The sequence below is a fragment of the Lutra lutra genome, chromosome 1 (genome assembly GCF_902655055.1).
Source record: "Lutra lutra chromosome 1, mLutLut1.2, whole genome shotgun sequence".
In the NCBI taxonomy this organism is placed as follows: domain Eukaryota; kingdom Metazoa; phylum Chordata; class Mammalia; order Carnivora; family Mustelidae; genus Lutra; species Lutra lutra.
Window position 1 is genome coordinate 6,521,086 of NC_062278.1, and position 22,875 is coordinate 6,543,960.

The 22,875-nt window shown below is 44.9% G+C and overlaps 1 long non-coding RNA gene across 1 annotated transcript; it reads left to right on the forward strand.

The window, feature by feature from the left end:
• Positions 1–16,324: 16,324 nt before the first annotated feature.
• On the forward strand, positions 16,325–21,316 carry LOC125094399 (uncharacterized). The gene is made up of 3 exons (XR_007125671.1): positions 16,325–16,935; positions 19,850–19,932; positions 21,246–21,316. It is a non-coding gene; the product is annotated as an uncharacterized LOC125094399 (long non-coding RNA).
• The last annotated feature ends 1,559 nt before the right edge of the window (positions 21,317–22,875 follow it).

The following is a 22,875-nucleotide window of genomic DNA, read 5'->3' on the forward strand; positions in this document are numbered from 1 at the left end:
AGATCTTTCAGATTATAGTTTCTCTCCTATGGCTGGCTGAGGAGTCTCGCTGGCTCAGTCAAGTGCAGTGTGAGAGAAGTTCATCCTTCTAATTCTTTCTCTTCCCTGTCCAGCCTAAGACACCTTTATCAAAAAAAAAAAAAAAAAAAAAAAAAAAAAGGTTTCTTATTTCGTGTAAACAGGAATACACGTAGAAGTTTGATCTTCTTTTATAGCATTGAAAAAGGCCTCCTATTTTTATTTCCCCAACCTTGGCACTTTATCATGGACTTTGAAAGGGGCCCCCATTTCTTGGGAGGGACACACCCTCCCTGCCAAGCCTCCAGGGCCTCCCATGGAGAACGGTGTTTAATGATGAGTTATTGGAGTCACAAGCAGGTGTGGAACTGTGTGGGAGTACAAGATTGCCTTCGGATGAGACACAGAGTTCATGTTCTTTGGCCTTGTGGATGGAACCATGTTTACTTGAAGATCTAAAACCCAACCAAGCAAATGGGACCCTCTAAGGCCTCAGATATCATCTTACAGAACAACATCCAGCAAATCTTCTATAAGCAAGAACTGTCCGTGTGAAAGCCCCAGAAGCTACTGACCGGGAAGACGGAGGCTGCCCAAGGGCAGGGGACACTGCCAGAACATTCGAGAAACTTCCAGAAATTGCTTTTGGGTCACATTAAATTAATGAAGACTCCCTGAAAATATTGTCTTTGTTTTAATAAAATTGTGTGTCCATCATGCACAAGCACCCTGTTAGGCCTCTTGGGCAGGCAAAGGTGAGACTGACCTTGTCACTGTTTTCGGAGATTATCATTGTGCGTGTGTGTGTGTGTGTGTGTGTGTGTGTGTGTGTGTGAAGAGCATCAGTTGAGATGCCTCTGTTGATCATAACATGAGGCAAGATGGAAAGTATGATGCTGCTCAGTGTCATTCTTACCTGTTTTCCAGTCAATCATTACCCCATCTTGCCTTAATTTGCTCAGAGCTTATCAGACATTATGTTACATTACACATCCTTTTGTTTATCTTATCAGTTTTTTCTGTCCCCCTCCATACTACAAATTCCACCAGGGCATGGATTTCCCTTTATTCCCAGCCCTTGGACCTGTCCCTGGCACATTTGGGCACCATAAATATGTTACTGAGTGAGCAAATCCTAAGTACAAGAACAAGCACAAGCAAAATAGAAGAAATCCAAACCTTAGTCTAAAAGCCGCAAAAAAATCTCAAAGTTTTATGCGTGTTCTGTTTACACTAAATAAGAGGTCACGGGCGGGGGGAGGGTTGAATGCCTGTGAATGTACGAGGACAAGAATCTTGGGATTTTCACCCCTAGAAGAACAGAGGAAGTAAGGATTCTTATCCCTCCAAAAGGTGGAAGAGCTGAGCTGACCAAAAAAATAAATTAAGTTAAATTACATTAAATTGTATGGGTCTTTATTTCACGTTATAATAGATAAGATACTGTATTATCCAAAGATTGTTTTCTAAATCCTTACTGAACCAGTGCTGCAGGTACAAAAAAAAAAAAAAAAGTACGAATGGCCATGGGACGTAAACAAAAGAAATGCAACTACTGCCCTGTTTATAAGAAATAGTTTCACTTGTCATGGAAGAAATGGAAATTAAAGGAAAAACCAGTTTTGGGCTATGAAATTCACAAGAAAAATAAAAAATGTTATGTTATTCCCTAATACTGGCGAAGACACAATAGACAAAATATTGAAAAGAGAGACACTCAGGGGTTAATGTTGGTTGTTCTGTGATGGTGGAATTATGGGTGACTTTTCTCTTTGTTTGGCCTTTACAAATTGTTTCATTTTATGTACACATGCACATGTTCACAAATACATACAGCATATCACTGCTTTATAAGAATTCCAGTGTGGGCTGTGGCAGGGCAAAGGGCCCACTGCTGACACAGGTGAACATAGTGACTTAAAGGAATAATGGAGGCATGCCAACTTCTAGAAATTTCCTGACAACTTCTACTTCCTCCAAAGACATATGCTTAGGGTATGGCTATGAAAAAATGAGACGGATGATTTTGTGGCTTGTGGCATCTCTCATTATTTTGTGGGTATTCTTGGAACTTGTGCTTCTTAAATTTATTCATGAACTTGTCAGAATTTTCATGAAGAGCTATTATCATATAATTGAGAAAGATCCCAGAGGGTGTTACCTAATAGTGGTGTCAGCTGTAAGGAAAGCAGCAGAATGCCCCGTAGTGCAGATGAATTGGTTGAAGGAGACCAGATCCCAAGAAACTGGGTGGAGGGAGATGGGGGCGGGTGGTGATGGGGTGTTGCACAGTAATCATATTTGGGGCCATTAGGGGAAATTCGTTTTCATTTTGGGTTCCAACTCAGAAGCGGCTTTTTAGGCCAAAAGGATGAGTCAGATGACCTTCCTCCCTGTTACTTAATTGTGAAAGATGTGGGCTCAGGATTTCTCGAACTAAGGACAAGCCCTTTCTTTACTTGCGGGCTGCATGGAAAGAACTTTCATGAAATGAATTTCATGAAAATCAATTGAGGAAGACTTAGTCCTTGGAGTGAATTGTGAGTAGTTGCAGTAACAGAATGAAATATAAATAAATTTGTAAATAATCAGAGGTCCTGAAATAGGACCAGTGAGGGCCAAAGTGGGGAAAGCAAAATAAAGCCAAAGAAGATTGAAAAAAAACTCTGTAACCTGGAAAAAATGAAACCTTGGTTGGGCCAGTCACCCACTGTTGTGATCCCACTGATGAAGAGCTCCCAGAAAATCCTCAAAAAGCAGAGTGTGGAAAGGTCTAACTCTACCCAACAGCAAAATTTTATGATTATTGTACACACCCTTCCTCCAGTTGAGGAACAAGAGAATGGATATAATTCTTATTTCAGAACACGGGTTCTATTATCAACATGCTATTTTGCCACTAAAACAAAGAAGGTGAAGTTTGGGAGAGGAATTCTATGTTGTAATAGTAGATTAGGTAATTCAGGGCAGCCAGAAATTCTAGTGGAAACAGTTTGTAAAAATATTCCTAAAGGTATCAAAAAGCCAATAAAAGAAAGAGTAAAGAACTACTAGGGAAATGTGCAGGGAAGGATGAAAGTCCAAGATGGTAAGCACAGGTCTTGTTTTGCTTTTTATCCCACTGATTTCCGCAAGGGTGTCTAAAAAAGGCAGAGAAGCTGGGCTTTGTGGAGCTAAAAGTATGCAACCTAGGGCTTGCCAGGAGGGTAAAGGAAATATTAAAGATAAGAACAGAAAGGGATGAGTCATATGTCTATATAACAAGCATTTAGTAGAGAAAATGAAAAAAGCCAAAAGGTAGTTCTTTCAAAAGATTAATTAAATTGATAAATCTCTGGCAAGACAGATTTTTTTAATAAAAAATTTTATGTATTTATTTGACAGAGAGAGACACAGTGAGAGAGGGAAAAAAAAGCAGGGGGAGCGGAAGAGGGAGAAGCAGTCTTCCCACTGAGCAGGGAGCTCATCGAACCACTCCATCTCAGAACCCTGGGATCATCACCTGAGCTGAAAGCAGATGCTTAAGACTGAGCCACCCAGGCACCCCTCTGGCAAGACAGATTGAGGGGGGAAAAAAAAAGAAGACGCAAATAACCAATACCAGGAATTAGAAAGGAAATAATACTACAATTTCTGTGTTAGGCAGATATCATGGTTAACTTCTTTTTAAAATAATTTTTAAATTTTTTATTAACATATAATGTATTCTTAGCGCCAGGGGTACAGGTCTGTGAATTGTCAGGCTTACACAATTCACAGCACTCACGATAGCACATACCATCCCCAATGTCCATAACCCAACCACCCTCTCCCTACCCCGCTCTGCCCAGCAACCCTCAGTTTGTTTTGTGAGATTAAGAGTCTCTCATGTTATATCTCCCTCCCGATCCCATCATGGTTAACTTTCTGAAAAACTTTTAAGAATTAAGATAATAGTGGACAAATTCCTAGAATAATGTAGCATACCAAAACAACACTTAGAAGAAAGAGAATCAGGATAGTCTTATAACTTAAAATAATTAAATTCAGGATTTAACACTGCTTCCCCTTCTCCCCTCTGTGCGCACACACACAGATCCTTGGGATCAGAGGGCTTCAATGGCAAATCTAATAAGTATTTAAGGAAGGAACATCACTATAATTGCACAGATTTTTCAATATAGTAGAAAAAGAAGACTGCTATTCAACGGTTGGCAGTCCATTGTTGACAATGTTCAAGCATCTACGTGAGGAAAACCAGATAAGCTGTTCCAGAGTGCCTGGATGAGGCTCAGTTTCCCCAACGTGCGCTAGCCGTTATGAACCTTGCTCGTAAAGAGCACATCTTATTGGTCAGAGTAGAGGGAGAATGACCAATCATTAGGATCACCATGCTCATCCAGGACTTTGTCTCTTACACTGAACAGAAAAGGAAGGTCGGTGATCGAATGTTTCCAACATGTTTAAAATATCACCTGGTCTAAAGAAAAAGCAGTGTTATTGTGAGACAGTGCTGCCGTTGCAGAGAGGGTCTGTTAGAAGATTTTGAGGACTGGTCAGTGCTGCCAAAGCCTAAAGACAAAAAAGGTACATTCTATTAGTCATGGTGTCCACACATCAATTGTCCAACAGACAACTACTGTGGGAGTCACATTCAGGGCAAATCTACATGGGATTCCTTGCACAGGTCAACAGACGGCAGGGAGAGAAAGTGTTTTGCTGCAGTGTTGGTGATGATAGACATCTGTCTTGGTGGTCAAGTCGATTGAAGGCAACCATTAGTGTAGTCCTCTGCCTTGTGGGGATTATAGACTGAAAACTTAGGACTCACTATAATGGACTTTCATAAGCCTAGCCCACATGTGCGTGGTAGTTTGTAGCTTATAACATTTCTTTGCATCCACTGGTTTCATTTTTTGTTCAGCTCTGTTGGGTAGGTAGATCAGCCATTATTAATCCCACTGGCCACACAAGAAAACCAAGACTCAACGAAGGTGTAAGAGGGTTTGCTCAGGGTTACACAGTAGGTAATAGGATTAAGTCTTCAGCATTTCAGTGTAGCTCTTGCCCCCTTATATCAGTGGTTCTCAGTTGGTGATCCTCAGGGTTCCTCCTGGGTGTTTAGGAACTCATAACAGCATGAAATAGTAATGCATACACTTATACCACCATTGTTACATGTATGTGTTCATTGCATGTAGTAAAAGAATAAAATTCTTTCATGTTGTTAATGAATTCACCTGTCCCTTTGGTCACTGGTTCTTAGTTGATTAAGCAGTTCCACACATATTGGTTGAGCACCTACTGTGTGCCAGGGGCTGTTCTAGAAGCTGGGGACACAGAAGTAAATAAAACAGAAAACGTCCTTGTCTTCTTGGAGCTTGTGTTCTTGTTGTGGAGGAAAGACAGTACAGGAGTCAAGGAGTAATGTAGATGAGAGAGTATTAAGTGTTTGAAGAAAATAAAGCAGTGAAAGAGAGAGCGTGAAGGTGGTGGAGGGAGGGCGGCAGGGATGAAGTCTTCCAGAAGCCTCCACACAGCCTTGCCCAGGGGGCCCCTGATACAGAAGCCACATCCATTCACAAGGTGGATCTCCACGAGTTCCGGAAGGCGCCAGGGAGGTATCACAGGGAGATGGTTTCGTTAATGAAAGACAATAAATAAGATCATTATAAAGCCTTTCTGTTCCTGGATAGAACCGGAACTATTTTTATAGCTTGAAGAGATTGTGTTATAGATATACACTGAATAAAATAGGGGCAGTGTATAGAATAATATAACTGCTGTGCTTTTAAAGCATGGATAGGTCTCTATATTATTTTGGGTGCTGTTTTTGGAGCAAAATTACTGATTTTGGAGACAAAATCAATGTCATCATACTAAATTTAAGACTTTGGGTATGCTTTCAAAAAAATTACTTAACACTTTTTTCCCCCCAACACTTGAACTATTTGTCTTTCTTAACCAAGAAACTCTCATGTTTTCTGGGAATAATGATTATGTGTGTGACACCCAACATGGAAAGTCTGGAGTGGCAGTCTAGAAGGGGAACCGCCTGCCACCAGGACAATTATCAAAGAAACCAAGACGCTTCAATTTTGTTTAAGAACAACTAAGGACGAATCATCTGTGCTTTCAGCGAGGGATTTCTCCCCGCCAAAATTTTCTCCAATTACATAAGAAATAATGGATCTCATGCTTCCGATTATTCCCACATTTGCTTCACAAGCTATAGCTTGTCTTGTAAACGTAAAGCACACTCAGTTGTAAACTGAAGACCGGGGAACGGAATGTTCTCTGGACTTAGAAACTCTATGTACTTTGCCTTCTTCCTTTTTAATATTATAGAGCTTGTTGGAACAGATTTGGCCCCGTCTTTAACTCGTCCCAGCAAAGACAAGGAAATGGTAAAGTAAGCACTTCATTAAGAAGACTTCAGAGAGAGACAGAGCGAAAGAGAGATGCTATCTTTTTAGCAAATTGATTAAATTTTTTCTCCCAGACTTTTCAGAAATTGTCCATTGTGGGAAGGGCAGCAATGGGTCACGTCCTCCGTTTGCGGAAGAATCCCGGCTCACTGTCCTGAGGCATCCCTGTCCATGATGCTGGCCATTCAGACTTCTCAGAAACAAAGTAAACTAATTTTTCCCCAGTGACGTAAGTAGCAGAATTGTCCTAGGAATTAGAGCGTCCACTGGGCCCCCCTCCATGTTGAACGCTGGGCATCCTTTTCCATTTTGTCCACGTGGCCAGGTTGTCACCCGGTCCTCTGGAAGAGTGCGCCCCCTCCTGGGAAGTGGGGATCTGTTCAGGCCGGACCTCTTCTCGTCAGAGGCCTCCTTCCTGGAAAATTTGGTTTTTTTTCCAACCTTACTGTGTTGACGGCAGGGACACAGACGACACAGCCCTCAGACTAAAGAGAGCTACTCCATGTGGAGTGCTTCTCCCTGCCTGGCCCGTGTGGAGGTTTCTCTGCGGATCTCGGGAAACTCTCCCAGAGGCCTAGGAAGAAAACCAAGGCTCTCAGGGAAGAAAGTAGCCTCCTGCTTCGGGGTGAGGACCTGTTTCTTCTCTCACCCCTGTGACGATGGGAAAGAATCTACCATGGGGTCCAGCCATGGAAGGTGCTGGAAAACACAGGTTCCTACCCTCCCTGCCATCCTTAAACATCACCCATTTTGCTGATGGGAGCCTGAAGGGGCAGCCTTCTTTCCAGACAGGGGAGAAATGCAAACAACAGAGCAACTTGATTCTCACCAGGTTGTCAATATCAAATACGGTGGCTTTCACCGCACAAGTCATTATCCAAGATGGCTCAACTAGATGCCGAGACACAATGCTGCTGGAGTGTGGCATGGGCTCAGCAGACAGCAGGGACAGGGGCCTGAGCAGAAGGGGAGCCCTGGGGGCCCCGGGCAACATCAGCCACCACCAGCACACCACATTCCTCCATCCATCTCAGGGATGGACGCCCACTGCACAGCGGCCAGACCCTCACGTCTGGTGGGAGGCAGAGCAGAGCAGTCCACAATTAGGAGCTTATGTGGGCTGTGGGACATTCTCTGTGGTTGCCTCCTTATTTATGAGGAAAGCCTCATCGGGCAGGAGTGTTGACAGGAAAAGAGAGAGAAGTAGGTGGTTTTAACCAGCCACCACAGCAGGTGAAAGTCCCTGCTCTGGGCTAGCAAAGTGGTCTGTATGGCTTGGTGTCCCTCCTCGCCTAGGGTCTTATGGATACTCTGTGCCCATTTCCTATCTGGGTCAGGAGATACCTGCTCTCATTTCCCAGGGAATGGATTTTCTCTGTCTGGCGACTCACATCTGGACTCACATTCTACAGTTTTGGCCCCCGGTGAATAAAAAAGTGGCTCTTTGCAGAAGAGCAGGGGAGAGGGAATGAGGGCATCTGGCTGAGTAGAACCGAGTTTGGAAATGCTTGGGTTTCAGAGTGGGATGAGAGGAGGAAAAAGGATGGATGAGATGGAGGGATTGATTCAATAATTTGAAGTTGAAGGAGCAGCAGAAGGCGAGCTGTATAAGGAGGGTTTTCAAGAATTCAATGAAAGGAAGGGTAGAAGGGCAGAAGGGCATTAAGTGTGGGACTCTTGGTTTCAGCTCAGGTCATGATTTCACAGTCCTGAGATGGAGTTGCATGTCAGGCTCTGTGCTCACCGGGGACTTTGCTTGGGACTCTCTCTCCCTCTCCCGCTGCCCTCCCTGGTGCACGTGCACTCTCTCTCTCTTTCAAATAAATAAATAAATAAATAAATAAATAAATAAATAAATCTTTAAAAAAAAAAAAGGGTTTGATGAAAGGAAATCAATAGGTCCAGAAAAGGATGAAAGAGACAGAGAAGGGATAATGGGCAGATTCTTGAAAAAGAGTAAAAGCAGAGCCAGTTCTTAGCTCCAGTTCTCCCATTCTTACCCATCCAGAGACCCTGCCCCCCATGTCTTGTACTGAGTCTCTCTACTCCCCAAGTCAGCAGGTATGAGAGCTTCCCTTGCCTTGGCCTGCAGCTCTGTGCACAGATGTTTGAACTCATGGATCCAGTGGGGGCCCCATTGCCCAGACTCAAGGCCTGCATGGTTCTGCAAGTCTTCCTTGAGGTCCATTCAGTGGTCTGTGAGCCACAGGTGTCTGTTCTCAAGTCCTTCCTGTGTGACACACCTACAGGCTTCCTCCGAGATTGAAGTGTGTTCTCTCGGAGATTGAAGTGTGTCCCCTCATTAGTCACATGTCGAAGGCCTAACTCCCAGTACTTGCGAATGTGACTGTATTTGGAGATGGAGTCTTTGAAGAGGTAAATGAGGTCGCTACCTTGACTGGTGTCCTGAAAAGAGAGGTTAGGACACAGACACACACAGAGGGACAGCCATGTGAGGATGCGGAGAGAGGATGGCCATCTACATGCCGAGGAGGGGCCCTCAGAGGAATCAGCCTTACTGACACCTTGATCTTAGAATTCTAGCTACCAGAGCTGGGAGAAAACTCATCTCTGTCGTTTGGGCTTCCCGGTCTGTGATACTTTGTTTTGCAGTCATGGCAAACTCATTCCAACCTCTCTCATTTTGATCCAGCTGCACTGGCTTCTCCGCTGTTCCTCAGACGTACAGGCAGACGCCTGCCTCAGGACCTTGGCCTTGGCTGTTCCCTCTGCCTGAAACACTTCCCCCAGACTTCTAATATCTCACTTCCCCACCTGATTTGGGTCTTCATTCAGATACCACCTTCCGTGACCTCTTGAACTAAACATGACAGCCCCCAACTCTGCAGTTCCCTCCCCCCACCTCTCTTCTTTCTTTAACACCACCTCCCACCCTACAAATACTCTGTATCTTCTACTTTTCCCAGTTGTCATCCATCTTCCCCACTGAGGCAGGTTCACCGAAGGCAGGAGTTTTTCTGTTGTGGCTGCTGTCTTACCCAGTGTGTAGACCAGTGCCTGACACATGGTTGTGTTGCAAAGTCTTGGTGAATGAATGAATTCTTTGAGGACTCTCCAGGTGGCCTGTGCAAGCTCAATTGTCACCAACAGCTCCTACAAGTCAGTGCGTTTGTTATCTGCATGGGAGAGCAGAAAGGTTGGGCGACCTGCCTTTCTCCCCAGGGTAGTATTTTGCATGGCAGGAGAATGGGAACTTGAACCCAGGCAGTTTAGGTTCCTGAAACCTTTAGGCCTTTGACAAACATACCTGAGCTTGGGGTTTGATTCATGCAGATGTCCAGGTGGATGTGGGGGCTCCCAGGCAGGGAGCTGGGATGTAGGCCCCCCAGGCCTAGAGGGGTCCATCTGGGACCATTGACAAATGGGCCATGTTTGAAACCAGGGTCCAGGGCAAGACAGGACCATGTTGATGCCCTGGACTCTCCTTTTTCAAAGGGGAGATCCTGTGCCTACATCAAATTGCACAGCTAAAACTGCAGCCACATCTCACCTCTCATGCATATGTAATTCACTATAAAAATTTGAAGGATTTTTTTTATGTTTGTTTAAAAAATGAGTTGTTTTATATTTGGCTCAGAGGCTGGGCAATCAACCTGTATACTTAGGGATGATTTCAAGTCCTAAAACCAAACTGGCACATTATTTAAAACCTGAAGGACCTTTTCTGAACACCTAATTTAGTTATTTTTAAAATTGATAAATATTATATGTGTACACACTTAAATGCATTGGGGTTTTTTTAGTAGTTTTTCTTATTCTAGATATATATAGCTAGATATATCTTCTAGAATAAGAAAAACTACTAAAAAAACCCCAATGCAAACCCCTATATATATCTTCTAGATATATATAGCTAGATATATCTTCTAGAATAAGAAAAACTACTAAAAAAACCCCCAATGCATTTAAGTGTGTACACATATAATATATGCACATATATATGTGTATATATATGTATATACACATATAATATATGTATATATATGTATATATATACATACGTACATACATATATATATATCTTTGACCAAATTATCAATATTTTTTGCAGTCTTGTGAGAAGCTTGTGACTCTGGGGAAGGCCCACGTGGGACAGCCAAGCTGAGAGGTCAAGCCTGCAGGATCTAAAGCCAGACCACCTGGCTGTGAATTTTTTTCTTGTCACTCTCTGTGACCTAAGAAAGTCACCTGCTTTCCCTGTACCTCAGTTTCTCCTGCAAAGTGGGAGGGATACTAATCTCTTGGGAGAGTGAAGACGGGATGGGTTATAAGTAAGCATGTACTCAGCAAACTCAATACACTTCTCATTGTTGCAGAACGGAAGGGTGCTAAGGGCAGCCTGGGACCACCCACGGGTTTGTGCATCAGGAAGCAGGAAGAGGACACGGAAAGGTGGGAAGTGGGTAAAGTGTCCCTGTGGAGATGGAAGCCAGTCCCAGGCATGCTGACAAGTGGAAACAGTGGGGATCAGAAGGGCATGGGAGGGTAAGCTCTCACCTAGCTCTGTGCTCCGTTTGGGAAGACATGAACACACTTTGCACGGGTAGACACCTAGCGTACATGGACGTGCACATTCATGGAGGGTCATAAACACGGCTGCATGTCATGCAAAGCCATCTTAATAATCAATGGGAGAACTTACTCTTCAGTGATCTTTAATCAATCTTGTCAAAACATTTAGAGTTGTGTTACTGCCAGGGTTGAATGTATAGGGAAGTGTGAGACTGTCAAACTAGTATGTATTTCACACACTGTAACTTATGTATTGGAAACTTAGAGAATTGAAGTGTTTTATTTCTTCATGATGAACTTAACGAGAGTGGCTTGAACCGTGCTTGCCTTCTTGTCGCAGAACTTACCACACCCACCGAGCGTTTTTCCTGCGCCTTCACAAAACTGCCACATTCCACTCTACCTTGGGGCCAGCTTCCGATCTCCTCTGTGCTTTTTGTGTTGTGAAATATCTGAGAGTCTTTTAATGAGAAGGTTTTTGCTGGTGTCACTTCCCCTGGGATGTAGTCATGCTCTCTATTAGAGCCGTGTTCCTTATCCTGCCAAAAAGGGGCCTTCCTCCATTCTTTGGCTGCATGTCTAGATGTGTCTGGAACACCAGCAGGGTCAACATGTCAGCAATTGTCCATTTCTTCTATAATTCCATGTACATCTGATTTGAATTTCACTTGGAACATTATTAATGATTTCTTTGGCTGCACATACATTGATGCGGGGGGCAACCCCATTTCCATTTTTGTAAAAGGTCATGAGGTTTTATCAGCAGGCTACACAGTGACACACTTCACTGTCTGTGCATGACCTCAGTTGCAGCTGTGCCGTGGCCAGTCACCACTGGACAAGAAGTGACATGGTTAAAATTTCCATGGTGATCTGGGGACTGAAGAACCAGCAGCAAGGTTTGCATTTTATGGAATTACCCATAGTTATTACACTCCCATGAGTGATATTTGAACCGCGTTGTTGGGGAACTGGTGTTATTTACCTAGAGGGTGGTAAGCTGAGATTTGTCTAATAGGAGAAGTGAGGAGTTTCGTGCTTTAGTTTTACAACACTGATGACACTGCTGTTAGAAATACAGTGACCTACTGGGCTTCCCAGTGTCCTTGCTCATCTGCCAAACGTGATCTAAGTCCCCAGGGCATGCTGAGGAGTTCGAGTCTGGACACAGTCCCTGGTTGGCTGTATGACTTTGACGTGTTCCCCAAACCCTCTCTACCTTGATTTCCCCCTTTTTAACCTGGGGATGGAATTAAGAGTGCCTACTCACAAGATCACTTGAGGGTTATACAAGGTAACATGCACAAAACATCACAGAACCCAGTGCGTGGGAGGAGCCGTGAATGTGTAAACTATTATTTTTATTCTTTAAAATAGTGAACATTGGACATTTCCAGAGAACGGGGGTGATGCTAAGTCAACTGGAGGTGTTGCCCAATCCAATCCCCATAATGGTCCTAAAGATAGCTCCACAACTCCCATTTTAGAGATGGGGAGATGAGGTTTGGGGAGATACTTAAAGATCCCACAGCCACACTGGACTGAAGTCTATCTGCCTCTAAAAGCAAAGCTTGTAATCACTCTGTCATATTTCCCTGGTCACGAAAGTCTTGTCAGGACATCTAGCTGGTAACCTTTCCTGTATCTACAGTTACACATGTGCACACATTAGCCAATATTAGAGTTGAACTGTTTTTTGCACATGTCAGCTCATGTCACTCCTTATCCTTACATACTGTCACACTCACAAGAACCTTTCTCTCTGGATCCTGAGAAGGAAATTTCTACCCTCTGGTTTGCCCTCAAGGTTTATAGAACATAGGAGATAGAATGAATCTACTTATCGTGAAATCAAAAGCTTACCACCCTTGAAACGATGAAAATAACTTAGTTTTGTAATAATTTCCGGCCAGCTTCAGATTAGATTTCTTTCAATCTGCTTTAAGGTGTAAATATTTCTCCTGGGGAATCATTGAGTTCAGCTTTCTAATTTGATTTGGAGGGAAAGGAAGTGGAATCTGTCTGCCTCATACGGAGCCAGGCGATTTGGTGCACTGGGGAGATGTTCAGATATCTGTGTAGGTGTTTTTAATAAGTTAGTTCGCCTAATTCTATTTCCTCTCCACTAAATAAGAAATGCCCTGCCCTAATGGGCTTAATCTTCCTAAATTATTTTCTGGTTTTAATTGTGCTGTTTCCCACAAGCACCTAATTTAATTACAAGATTGCAATGCTTTTCAGTGAAAAGCTTGCTTGCACATTAGGAACGCTGGGATTTAAATGTTGGGGGAGGGGATGCTTGTTTGCTTTTTCTCAGGCTTGTCTGTCTCAAAGGGTCAGGTCTTCATGAGGTGTGGAATGTGAGGGGGGCGTGACCCAGTTGGGAACTCAGAAAGACCCTGACATTGTCCCAGGATGAGTCTGGATACAGCTGAAAGCTCACACTCCAAAGGCTGGGATCAGTGCTCCATTGCCAGGAACCCATCTGCTTTGGCGGCAATGATAGTGAAGCAACTGACCTATCCCCCTGCAGTGGGTTCCGGAAACGTGTGTCCCACTCCACAGCTCGTGTCCTGGAGTGACATACTGAGCAGTTATTTTTGTACCATCTTTGAAAGATGCTATGCTATGTGCCAAATGAAGGGAGAAGCAGAAGGAAAAGAAGGGAATTCTTGCTGGGGCAGGGAGTGGGGGGAGCTGGATCTTTTTGCAGTGGGAGGTTTTAGCTATAGGAACGAAACTCTCAGGGCACCTCCAGGCTTTGAGATGCTGCCTGGGCACTGTATCTGTGTGACTACGGGCCCCAGCTTCTCCTTTCCTCCAGGGACAGCAGGGTCTGGAGGGACGTCCTCCCTGGCTCTCCTCCCCAGTTGTGGGCTGCTCAGAGCTTGGAGGAGAACAGAACCACTGGGGAAACAACAAGGGTGCCAATGGTGGCCAATGACAACTGGTACTTGGGACAAAGCGCCTTCACTAGGGCATCAGGAGAGGGCCACCTAGACAGACAAGGCTCCTTACAGGGTCTGCCCCAATAATCCTCTGGGTCTGGGGCTGGCACCACCAGGGTGTGAAACGATGTCCCAGAAACCATTTCTATTTTCCTGATAAAAAACATTTGCTAAATCGGGAAAAAGGAAACAAGGAAGGACTATTTATCAATGTGGTAAGTCAACCACTGTTTTAATTGCAGAACTAAATGGCCTAACAGCAGAGCCAAGGACAGAACCAGCACTAAACTGGGCCTAGTTCTGAGTCCAGGGCCCTGGCTTTCCATCGGACCATGGTGCCTTCTATGGACTGAATTGTGTTCCTCCCTAAGTTCCTATGTTGAAGCCCCAACCCCCAATGTAACTGCATTAGGGCCTGTAAGGAAGAAAGTAAGGTCAAATGAAGTCATTAGGGGGAGATCTTAATCCAACAGGACTTGGATCTTTAAGGAAGAAGAAAAGGTCTGAGAGAGCGATCGCTCAGTGAACATATGGAGGAAACGCCAGGTGAGGAATTTGTCGGCACCTTGGTCTTACACTTCCAGCCTCCAGAACTGCAAGAGAACGAGTAGATAGATGTCTGTTGTGGAAGCCCCTCGGCCCTGCCTGCACAGCTGAGCAGAGTGCCCAAGCCAGAGATAGTCCTCAGGGGTGGATGGTGGATGGGGAGACCCGAGGGAGGCTGAGGGCTGAGGGGAACAGTACACAGACACTGGGGCCCCTTCCAGGACCATACTGGGGGCTGGAGGGAATTCCCCAGGGAGGGAGGATGTCCAGGGCCATGTTAAAAGCCCCTTCCTGAAGTTTGCTCATGAAGGGAGGGAGAAGCAAAAACTGTAAGGCTGGCCCAGGTAGAGAAGGGATCTCTAGCGACGTTTGGGAAAAGCATGGAGAATGTCAGCACCATGGTCTAAACTTAACTCATCTCTCTGTGTTTCTGTTTCCTGAGCTATAAGAGGGGCTGGTCATAGAAACTACCCCATGGGATATCATGAGTCTTAAACGAAGTAATATTTGTAAAGAATTGAAAACAATATGTGTTTCTTCAGTAAAACAGAAGCTAACATTGGACATTTCCTGAGTGAGGGCACCATTCCGGTCCCCGCCTGAACCCATGACATGTTTAGGGGACACACAAGACAAGGGTCAGGTATGATGACGACACAGCCCCCAGCTTTCTGTGTTAGCTCACTAAAGGCTTTCTGCTTTCCGCAGTCTGGGACAAGGGAGGTACAGGTTGAACACACACTGATTAAATATTGAGTCCACTGGAAAAAAATAAATGGTAATCAATACCTTGGGTTTCTTTCTTTCTTTTCTTTTTTTTTTTTTTAAGATTTTATTTATTTATTTGACAGAGAGATACAGCGAGAGAGAGGTCACAAGCAGGGGGAGTGGGAGAGAGAGAAGCAGTCCTCCTGCAGAGTGGGGAGCCCAACGTGGGGGTCGATCCCAGGACCCTGGGAACATGACCCCTGCCAAAAGCAGATGCTTAACAACTGAGCCACCCAGGAGCCCCAATATTTTGGGTTTCATAGAAAGGGGAGAAAGGAACTGATGGTATGCATGTGGTCTTTCAAGGCAGAACAATGAGGCATCAACTCTCAGAGAAGGAAAATCAAGAGCTTTTGTTTATTCACAAATCCTGTGGTCAAGAAATCGACTTAATTTTTTCCTAATCCCATATTGCGAAACCTCTCCGTGTAACACCTTCTGGGACATCTCTCAACATCCCCACTGTCCACACTTGGGGGGAAACACTGCCCTTTATACACCCAGCCATTCAGGGGAAGTGGACAACTCATTTCCCTGAAGCTCTCTTAATCGCAGGAGCGCTTGGGGCCACAGTAGCGTTTTACATAAATGGGACCCGCCAGCTGGGAAAGACCCTCGCTTTCCCCTTCCTTCCCCTTGGCTTCCTCAAATGACCACTATCTTGAACTTCTATTGTGGAGGCTGAGTCCTTGACGCTGCAGTGAAAGACAAGACTGAAAGGACAAGTGGCTGACGGTGGCTGGAGGGGTGATGGAGACACACACAGCAGGCGGGTGACAGGTACCACAGGTGGGAGCAGCACTTGGCATAAAGCCACACTTGCTGCCTGGTGTTTGCGAGCCCCACGGACACGACTCTGCCTGCCTGGGGATGTCACCTGAATCCAATCCCTGTCTGAGACTTGCCTGGCTTTTTGTGGCCCTGGGTCAGCACCTTGACCCCCAGTGCTGGCTCCTCCCCCCTCAGACTGGCTCTTTCCCATTGTCCCCTCCCTCTGAGGCCACTCCTCACACACTCCTGATGCCCTCCCTTTTCCTCCTTGGGGAACATGAGAGCCTGATGTGGGGCTCGATCCCAGGACCCTGAGATCACGACCCAAGCCAAAGGCAGAGGCTTCAACCCACTGAGCCACCCAGGCGCCCTGAGCGCTCTCAATGAGTTGGGTCGCTCCCTTGTCTCCTGCGTGTTTTCCGCTTCAGAATCACCTGTGGGTCAGGGCTCCGCCCAGTTTGGGCCCTGCTGGAAAATCGGGCTGCACGGTACCAGCCACATAACACACAGGTTCCGAAATATTTGGTGGGTGAACAGCAGGTGGACTGGCCCGCAGCAGGTTGCTGGGAGGGGCAGAGAATAGGCGATTGTGACATCATGATGACTCATCTCCCATCCTCAGTGCATTTATGGATTAATGTTAGTTCTTGCCCTTATGGCCAGGGACTCTCAGGAGGGGCAGGAAATGCTAGAGGGGATTCAGAGCTGTTGGTGGCTGGGGGCTCCGTGTTGGCCCATGATGACCTAAGAAAGCCCTGAGCAGAGGCATCCGGATTCCCCGGCTCAGTGCAACGGGATGGACATGAAGAAGGTCCTCCGTTGCGTCTGGCACACTCAGGAAGGAAAGGCAGCCTCCCCAGGTTCCTGAGGTTCCGTCGTTCCAGAACCACCACGTGAGGACTAGAAGGAGCCCCCGGGAGACGGTGGCTCCATCTGTGTCTCAGGTGTGGACTAGAAGCCCGAGAGGTGAAAGGTCTTCCTCCTCACCCTCCAGGGCAGGAAGCGCGGGTCACAGGCCACCTCATGTCTCGAGATTCCAGGTCCCAGCAACATGTGACTCACTGTTTCTTGGGGTCTAGACACACCTAAAAACTATCAGACACAAATTGTCCTCAAATTTGTTGCAGCTTTCAAGTTCTATCTTAAAAGAAAAAGACTTCTTTTCATCGTGCACAACCACTTCTGATCTGCAGAACAGCCTTATTTTACAAACTACGTGGGCAGAATCTTCTGCAGGGGCTGCTTACAGAGAGCACAATTGTTCTCTTCCCCTACTTCCTGGTAAGGCTGGGAGACAAAAGCCACCCCTTGGTGTCATTTTAAAGGCTACAGGGAAGTCAATTTGAAGGGAAAGAAACCTTCTTTCATTGATGCAAACGGAATAAACTCCAACGGTTTCCTTTTAGAAACCACTATATTGTGCAGTTAGTTGAAGGGTGGCCAATGGGATTTGATGAAATAAATAGGCAAAAAGGAAGAAGACAGCCAGGAGGACACGGTTTCATGTCAAGGTCCTGTTTGAGTCAAGGAGGGTACATCCTGCTATCAAAGACTTGCTCAAGCTTTCATTCTCAAAAAACTCCCTGCTTGAGTGAGAGTGTTTATTTTAGGTTTACTGCTGGCCCACCATATGGGCAAAGCCTTTCCAGAATCTCCCATAAACTCAGTTGCTAGGATCTCCCTCCCATAGCATCATCCAAGCCCTTGTGCATCTTGCTGGTGGTCCGCCAAAACTTTCAAGGAGAATGCTTTATGTTCTGTGTGTATTTCTTTGAAGGGGAGCATTGTCCAGGGTGGACATGGGTTGGCTCAACATACCCCTGACGGTCTGTTTTCTGAGAGCCAAACATCTGCAAACTCTTTTTTTTTTTTTTTTTAAAACCTCAGACTCCTGGACTGAGCAGACATTTCAGATAGGATTTGCCAAATGCTTTTAAATCTTCGCACTGTGGCTGGCACGTTGGAAGCTCTCCAGTAGGTATCTGTTGAATGGAACACTGGCCCATCAGTTAATGGTGGTCTATGACCTTGGTCATTGTAATATGCCATACTACTGGGGTCCCAGAGCAGCAACCCCTTTTTGAAAGACGTAGGTGTGCTGCATGTAAGATGCAAAATGGAATGTTTTTAAAGGAAGAAGAGACATCTTGTTTTTCACCTTCCTCTTTAAATTCTTAACCTGGATCCTCAAAGAAGATACAAAGCAAAATAAACTCTGGAATTTTATGAGGGTTTCAGATTTTTAAATAAGTGGGAGTCAGTCTGCACTTCCTGCTCAGTCTCTAATTCTCTTCTCCACGTGGTCATTCCTAGATCCAAATGGCAGAAAAATAATCCAAGACATCCCCCACTCAAATGTGCTTTTAAAAGTAGATTTAATGACATAGTAGTCATGTTGGCTTAGAATGGGAATCTGGATTTGTATTTCTGAAAGGCATTTTCAACAGAGATATTTGAAAGAAAGGATATTTTAGAGAAGTCAAAGCAAGCTGTGCAAATTTAGAAATATTCAGATTCTTATTGGGGGTTGTATAAAAAAATAAGAATGTCTGAGGAATGGATGCTCATGTAAACACCGTATTTTGTCAAATTATTTGTATGACATTAAATTCTTTAAAAAATAACCTTTTTTGGGCACCTGGATGGCTCAGCAGGTTAAGCCTCTGCCTTTGACTCAGGTCATGATCTCAGGGTCATGGTATCGAGCCCCACATCAGGCTTTCTGCTCGGAACACTGGTACCATCTAAACAAAATGGCTTTTGTGGAGAATAAATGTCTAAACACTTCAAACTGTGCTTTGCACAAAGTAAATGCTCAACTAATCTTGTGGCAATTTGTCCAGCAGGAGAGGTATAGAGAAGAAAACAAGTCTCCTACTCTCCATCACTCACAGAAACCATTTGCAGTATTTTATCATTCTACCTTTTCTTTTCCTACCCATTTCATGACCTGTTGGAAAGTGTACTGTCTATAAAAATTCTCATACTTTTGTCTCACTTAACAAATCATGAACATTTATTTATGTTATTTAAATTAGTTGCCAACTTTTTGTGCCTCTCCCATAATTATCTCCCAAATGTTAGATACTTAGGCTGTTTCCAAAAACATCAAAACAGATTTTTATAAAAAAACCTTAGCTCTCTACCCTCATTCTATGGAGCCATTTTCCCCTCTCTGCTCGCAAAGTCACATGCATTTTGGAAACCCTACGGAGCGTGAGGTGTTAGACACAGGACTGTTAAAGCACCATGGTAATGACAACTTTTTATCTGTGTGTTAGGGAACAGTGATCAGGGCTGAAGAATAAAAACAAGGTAATACACACGGGGTACTTGCTGTGTTCTCAGTGCAGAACCAACGTCCAATACTTTCCACACGTTAACTCACACTGGCAGCCACCTGAAGAGGTGGTTCTGTTATCTGGTCTGTTGGACAGATGAGAAAACTGAGGCACTGAGGTGTTAAGGGACTTGCCCACGGTCACTGGTCTAGCAATTTGCAGAGAGGGGCTGAACCCAGGAAGTCAGCTGCAGACACTGCTTTCTCAGCTGCTTGGGTAAGCTGTTCACTCATGAGGAGTGCTCTCCTGCTGTTTCCCTTTCTTTGCTCTTTATTGGGAAGACAATAGAAAGGTGAAGTAAATGCTGGTAAATGGATACTTGTTCTGATTAGAAGGGCAAGGCTTGGATGGGCTTTCCCCCAAAGAACTAGTTAGGCATTTGGTTTTCTGTGCTCTAATTTAGAGCTGGATCAAAATATCAGTGGGATGTTTCCCACCCTATTTTAAATTGGGTTACGGTGTAACTTCGGAGAGCAGGAATACACTGTTTTCAAATAAGCACTTCTTTTTTTTACAGAACAGGTTTATTTCGGCCAAGCGCACATCTGTTGAGAAGGACATGCGCATCTGGGAAAATAGGGCATTGGCTCTCTTTTCTGAGTAGGTGTTTTCCAATAAACTATCCAGCACACAGCAGAGCAACAACTTCCCTTTTCCCCCTGCCTTTCTCCGGAAGGCAAGAACAATAGATAAGGATCCCACATCTGCGTACACTCTTGGGGGCCAGAGGAGAGTTGAGGGAGGGGAGAGAACCCTTGTAGCATGTATTCAAGGGGAGAGAAGCGTCCGTGGGACATTCTGTAGGTCTTGGATGCTCGCAGAGCAGAGAGCCTTTTTATGTCAGAAAAAGTCACAGGGAACCGTCCAGGGACGGGTCCAAATGAAACAGAAAAATAAGAAATGGCGTGCGAGGGGACCAGGCTCTCTTCTCCCACTGCATTCTGTCTTGAACCTGAGCCTCACTGGAAGATGGCTGTGCTATCCTACAGCCTCGTTAGATGGCTGGGCCTCCGTCTGCAAGTAGGTGGCTGCCCAGGCGGGTGCTGGATTTTGCTCGTTCTTTTCTTATGGAAAAGAACCATGAGCCACAGTCCTTGTCCTTCCCCCCCCCAAATTTCAAGGAACCAAATGAGGTTTTTATAATGGTAACCAGTGGGAGGTTATTTAGGAACTGAAAATGAATCCAAAGAGATACATCTCTAGATAGTTTATTTAATTCTTACAAAGAGCAGGAATGCAGAATATGCTTTATTTTACCGAACCTTTCCTTTTAGAAGTCTCTCCTTGAAAAATATGCAGACTTAAGCAAAGTGTACATAGTCTCGCTTTCAGAAGAACTTCCTTCCTGAAAATGAACTTTTGCCTTGGAGTTCCTGTTTTTTTTTGGGGGGGGGGGGTTATTTAAATAGAGACGATAATTACCTGTATTTAAACAGTGATCCGAAGGACAGAAGATCTTTTTACTCCGAAAAGGCAACATAATTCTGTAAAGTAATAGGACACCAGGAAAAACAATCACCTTGGATTCGTTTGCATATGAAAGGAGAACCAGTGGAACTTGAAAAGGCTTCTCACTAAATCTGAAAGGACTTGTGGGGTTAATTCTAAAATGCTGAATCCTAATGAGGCCGGGGCTTGATTTTCTGGGACGGGGCCCTGCACTGCACGCCGAGGCGGGCTGTGCTGAGCGCGCAGGACCCTGCCCAGCGCCCTCTCTGGCCTCCGGGCGTCCCGGCATTCTTGCGGCCGCCACGGGGCACCTGCCTTCCTCTCGGGCAGCGGCGGACGCTGCACCTGTCGCGGATCTCCGTCCCGGGCGCCCGAGTAACCAGAGGCCAGGTCGTCTCCTGCGGCGCCCAACACCTTTCCAGCGCTTCTGTGCGGCTTTATGCCGGTTCCTGTCTTCCCCGCAGCGCAGACTCACCAGCGCGACTTCCAGCTGCTTCGTCCGTTCACCCCAACGCGCCCAGGGAACGACACGATGCTTCTGAACCGGTGTCAAGCCCACTTTCTGACCAAAGAGCTGTGAGAGCATCTTCGGGGTCAGCGCCTCCCGAGCCCTGGGGCGTCACCACTTGCCTCGAGCGCCACCGCCTGGCCAATACGGGAACGACCTCTGCCGGTCGGGGAGGAGCGTCTGGGAAACCGGCCAGATGGGAGTTAATAGTTTCTGTACAATCACCACCCTTAGCTGTTTAATGTAGTGACTAGGATGGATATTCTCGCTTACTAATGCAGGTATTTTTCTTCTGAATAAATATACACACTCGTCTCGCAATAACCTGGGTTTAAGGATACTAAAATGGGAACCATCCTGTATCTGCTACAAAAAAAAAAAAAAAAAATCACATGAATTGCATTCTTTCTAAATGGGTTGGATATGATACACTTTGGAGATATAAAAATATAAGAGCAGAATTGTGAGGGAAACAGTCTTTCCTCGCTATTTTTTTTTCAGCATTCTGTCTATGGCAGATCGGTTTAAAGTAGAAATAGTTCACTCCTGCATGGGTTCCCAGATTGATGGCCAAGGTATACCTCGGCTTCTGCAGACTTGAGCTCAGGAATCGAAGGGATTGGGAGGTTTCTAAAAAGCATGTGCACACCTCAGTGCAGGAGTGTGTGTGTGTGTGTATCCACTCTGTGAGCCGACCCCTTGGGGTGTTAAAAGAAAATATCGGGAATTCTATTCATACCTCTTTTAAATCTCAAACTTCAACATTTATATTTTTATAATGCACATAAAATTATGAGAACAGTTATATGTCATTTACAAATGAGTATTTTAAAAGGTATTGGGAGTGTGGGTTAAGAAATGTTTTACCGATGGAAGTTCATGACCAAAATCCACAGGTCTAAAACTGCATTAAACTTAAGGATATTCTCAACACAGTCCTGCCTGGCTTTGCGAGGTGACATAGATCTGCAGGCAGCTGGAATGGGGCCAGGCTGGTGGGTAAATCAGGCAGTTTTTCCCTCTGAGTGGGGAGACCAGGAGGGGGTTAGACAGAAGGGGGTCCTGGGGCTGCCTCTTTTCAGCCTCATTAGAAAACCAGGGTAAACCACTTCATATCTGTGGGGGGTCTTCTTTTGCTGGACTAATGTGTAAAGAGCCTCAAACAGGTGTTGGACACCAGGTGGGGTGGGTGTGTTGAGGATAGCATGTGGACAGGACATGGAGCTCATCTGGAGTGTTTGCGACGGAGATCAATTTTCATTTGAATCGAAAAATTATATGAAATTTAAAAATAAAAGTATAGACAAGGTTAAAACTAAAAGATCTAATACACCTAAAAGAAGATGAATTATAGAGACTTCTCCAAGCCCTTTAAGATCATGTGTTTGTTTCTGGAATTTTTGGTACCCTTTACTGGCATTATTCTAACCAATTAAAAAAGAATGGGAACCTTACATAATAAATCTATATTACAACTACCTTTTTTTTTCAAAGTGGATGGAGAAAATAGAATTAATGAATCATGGGCTAAATTGCTATTTTTTAATGATCATCTTTGGAAAAAGAACCCAGAGACTCCAAGTTCT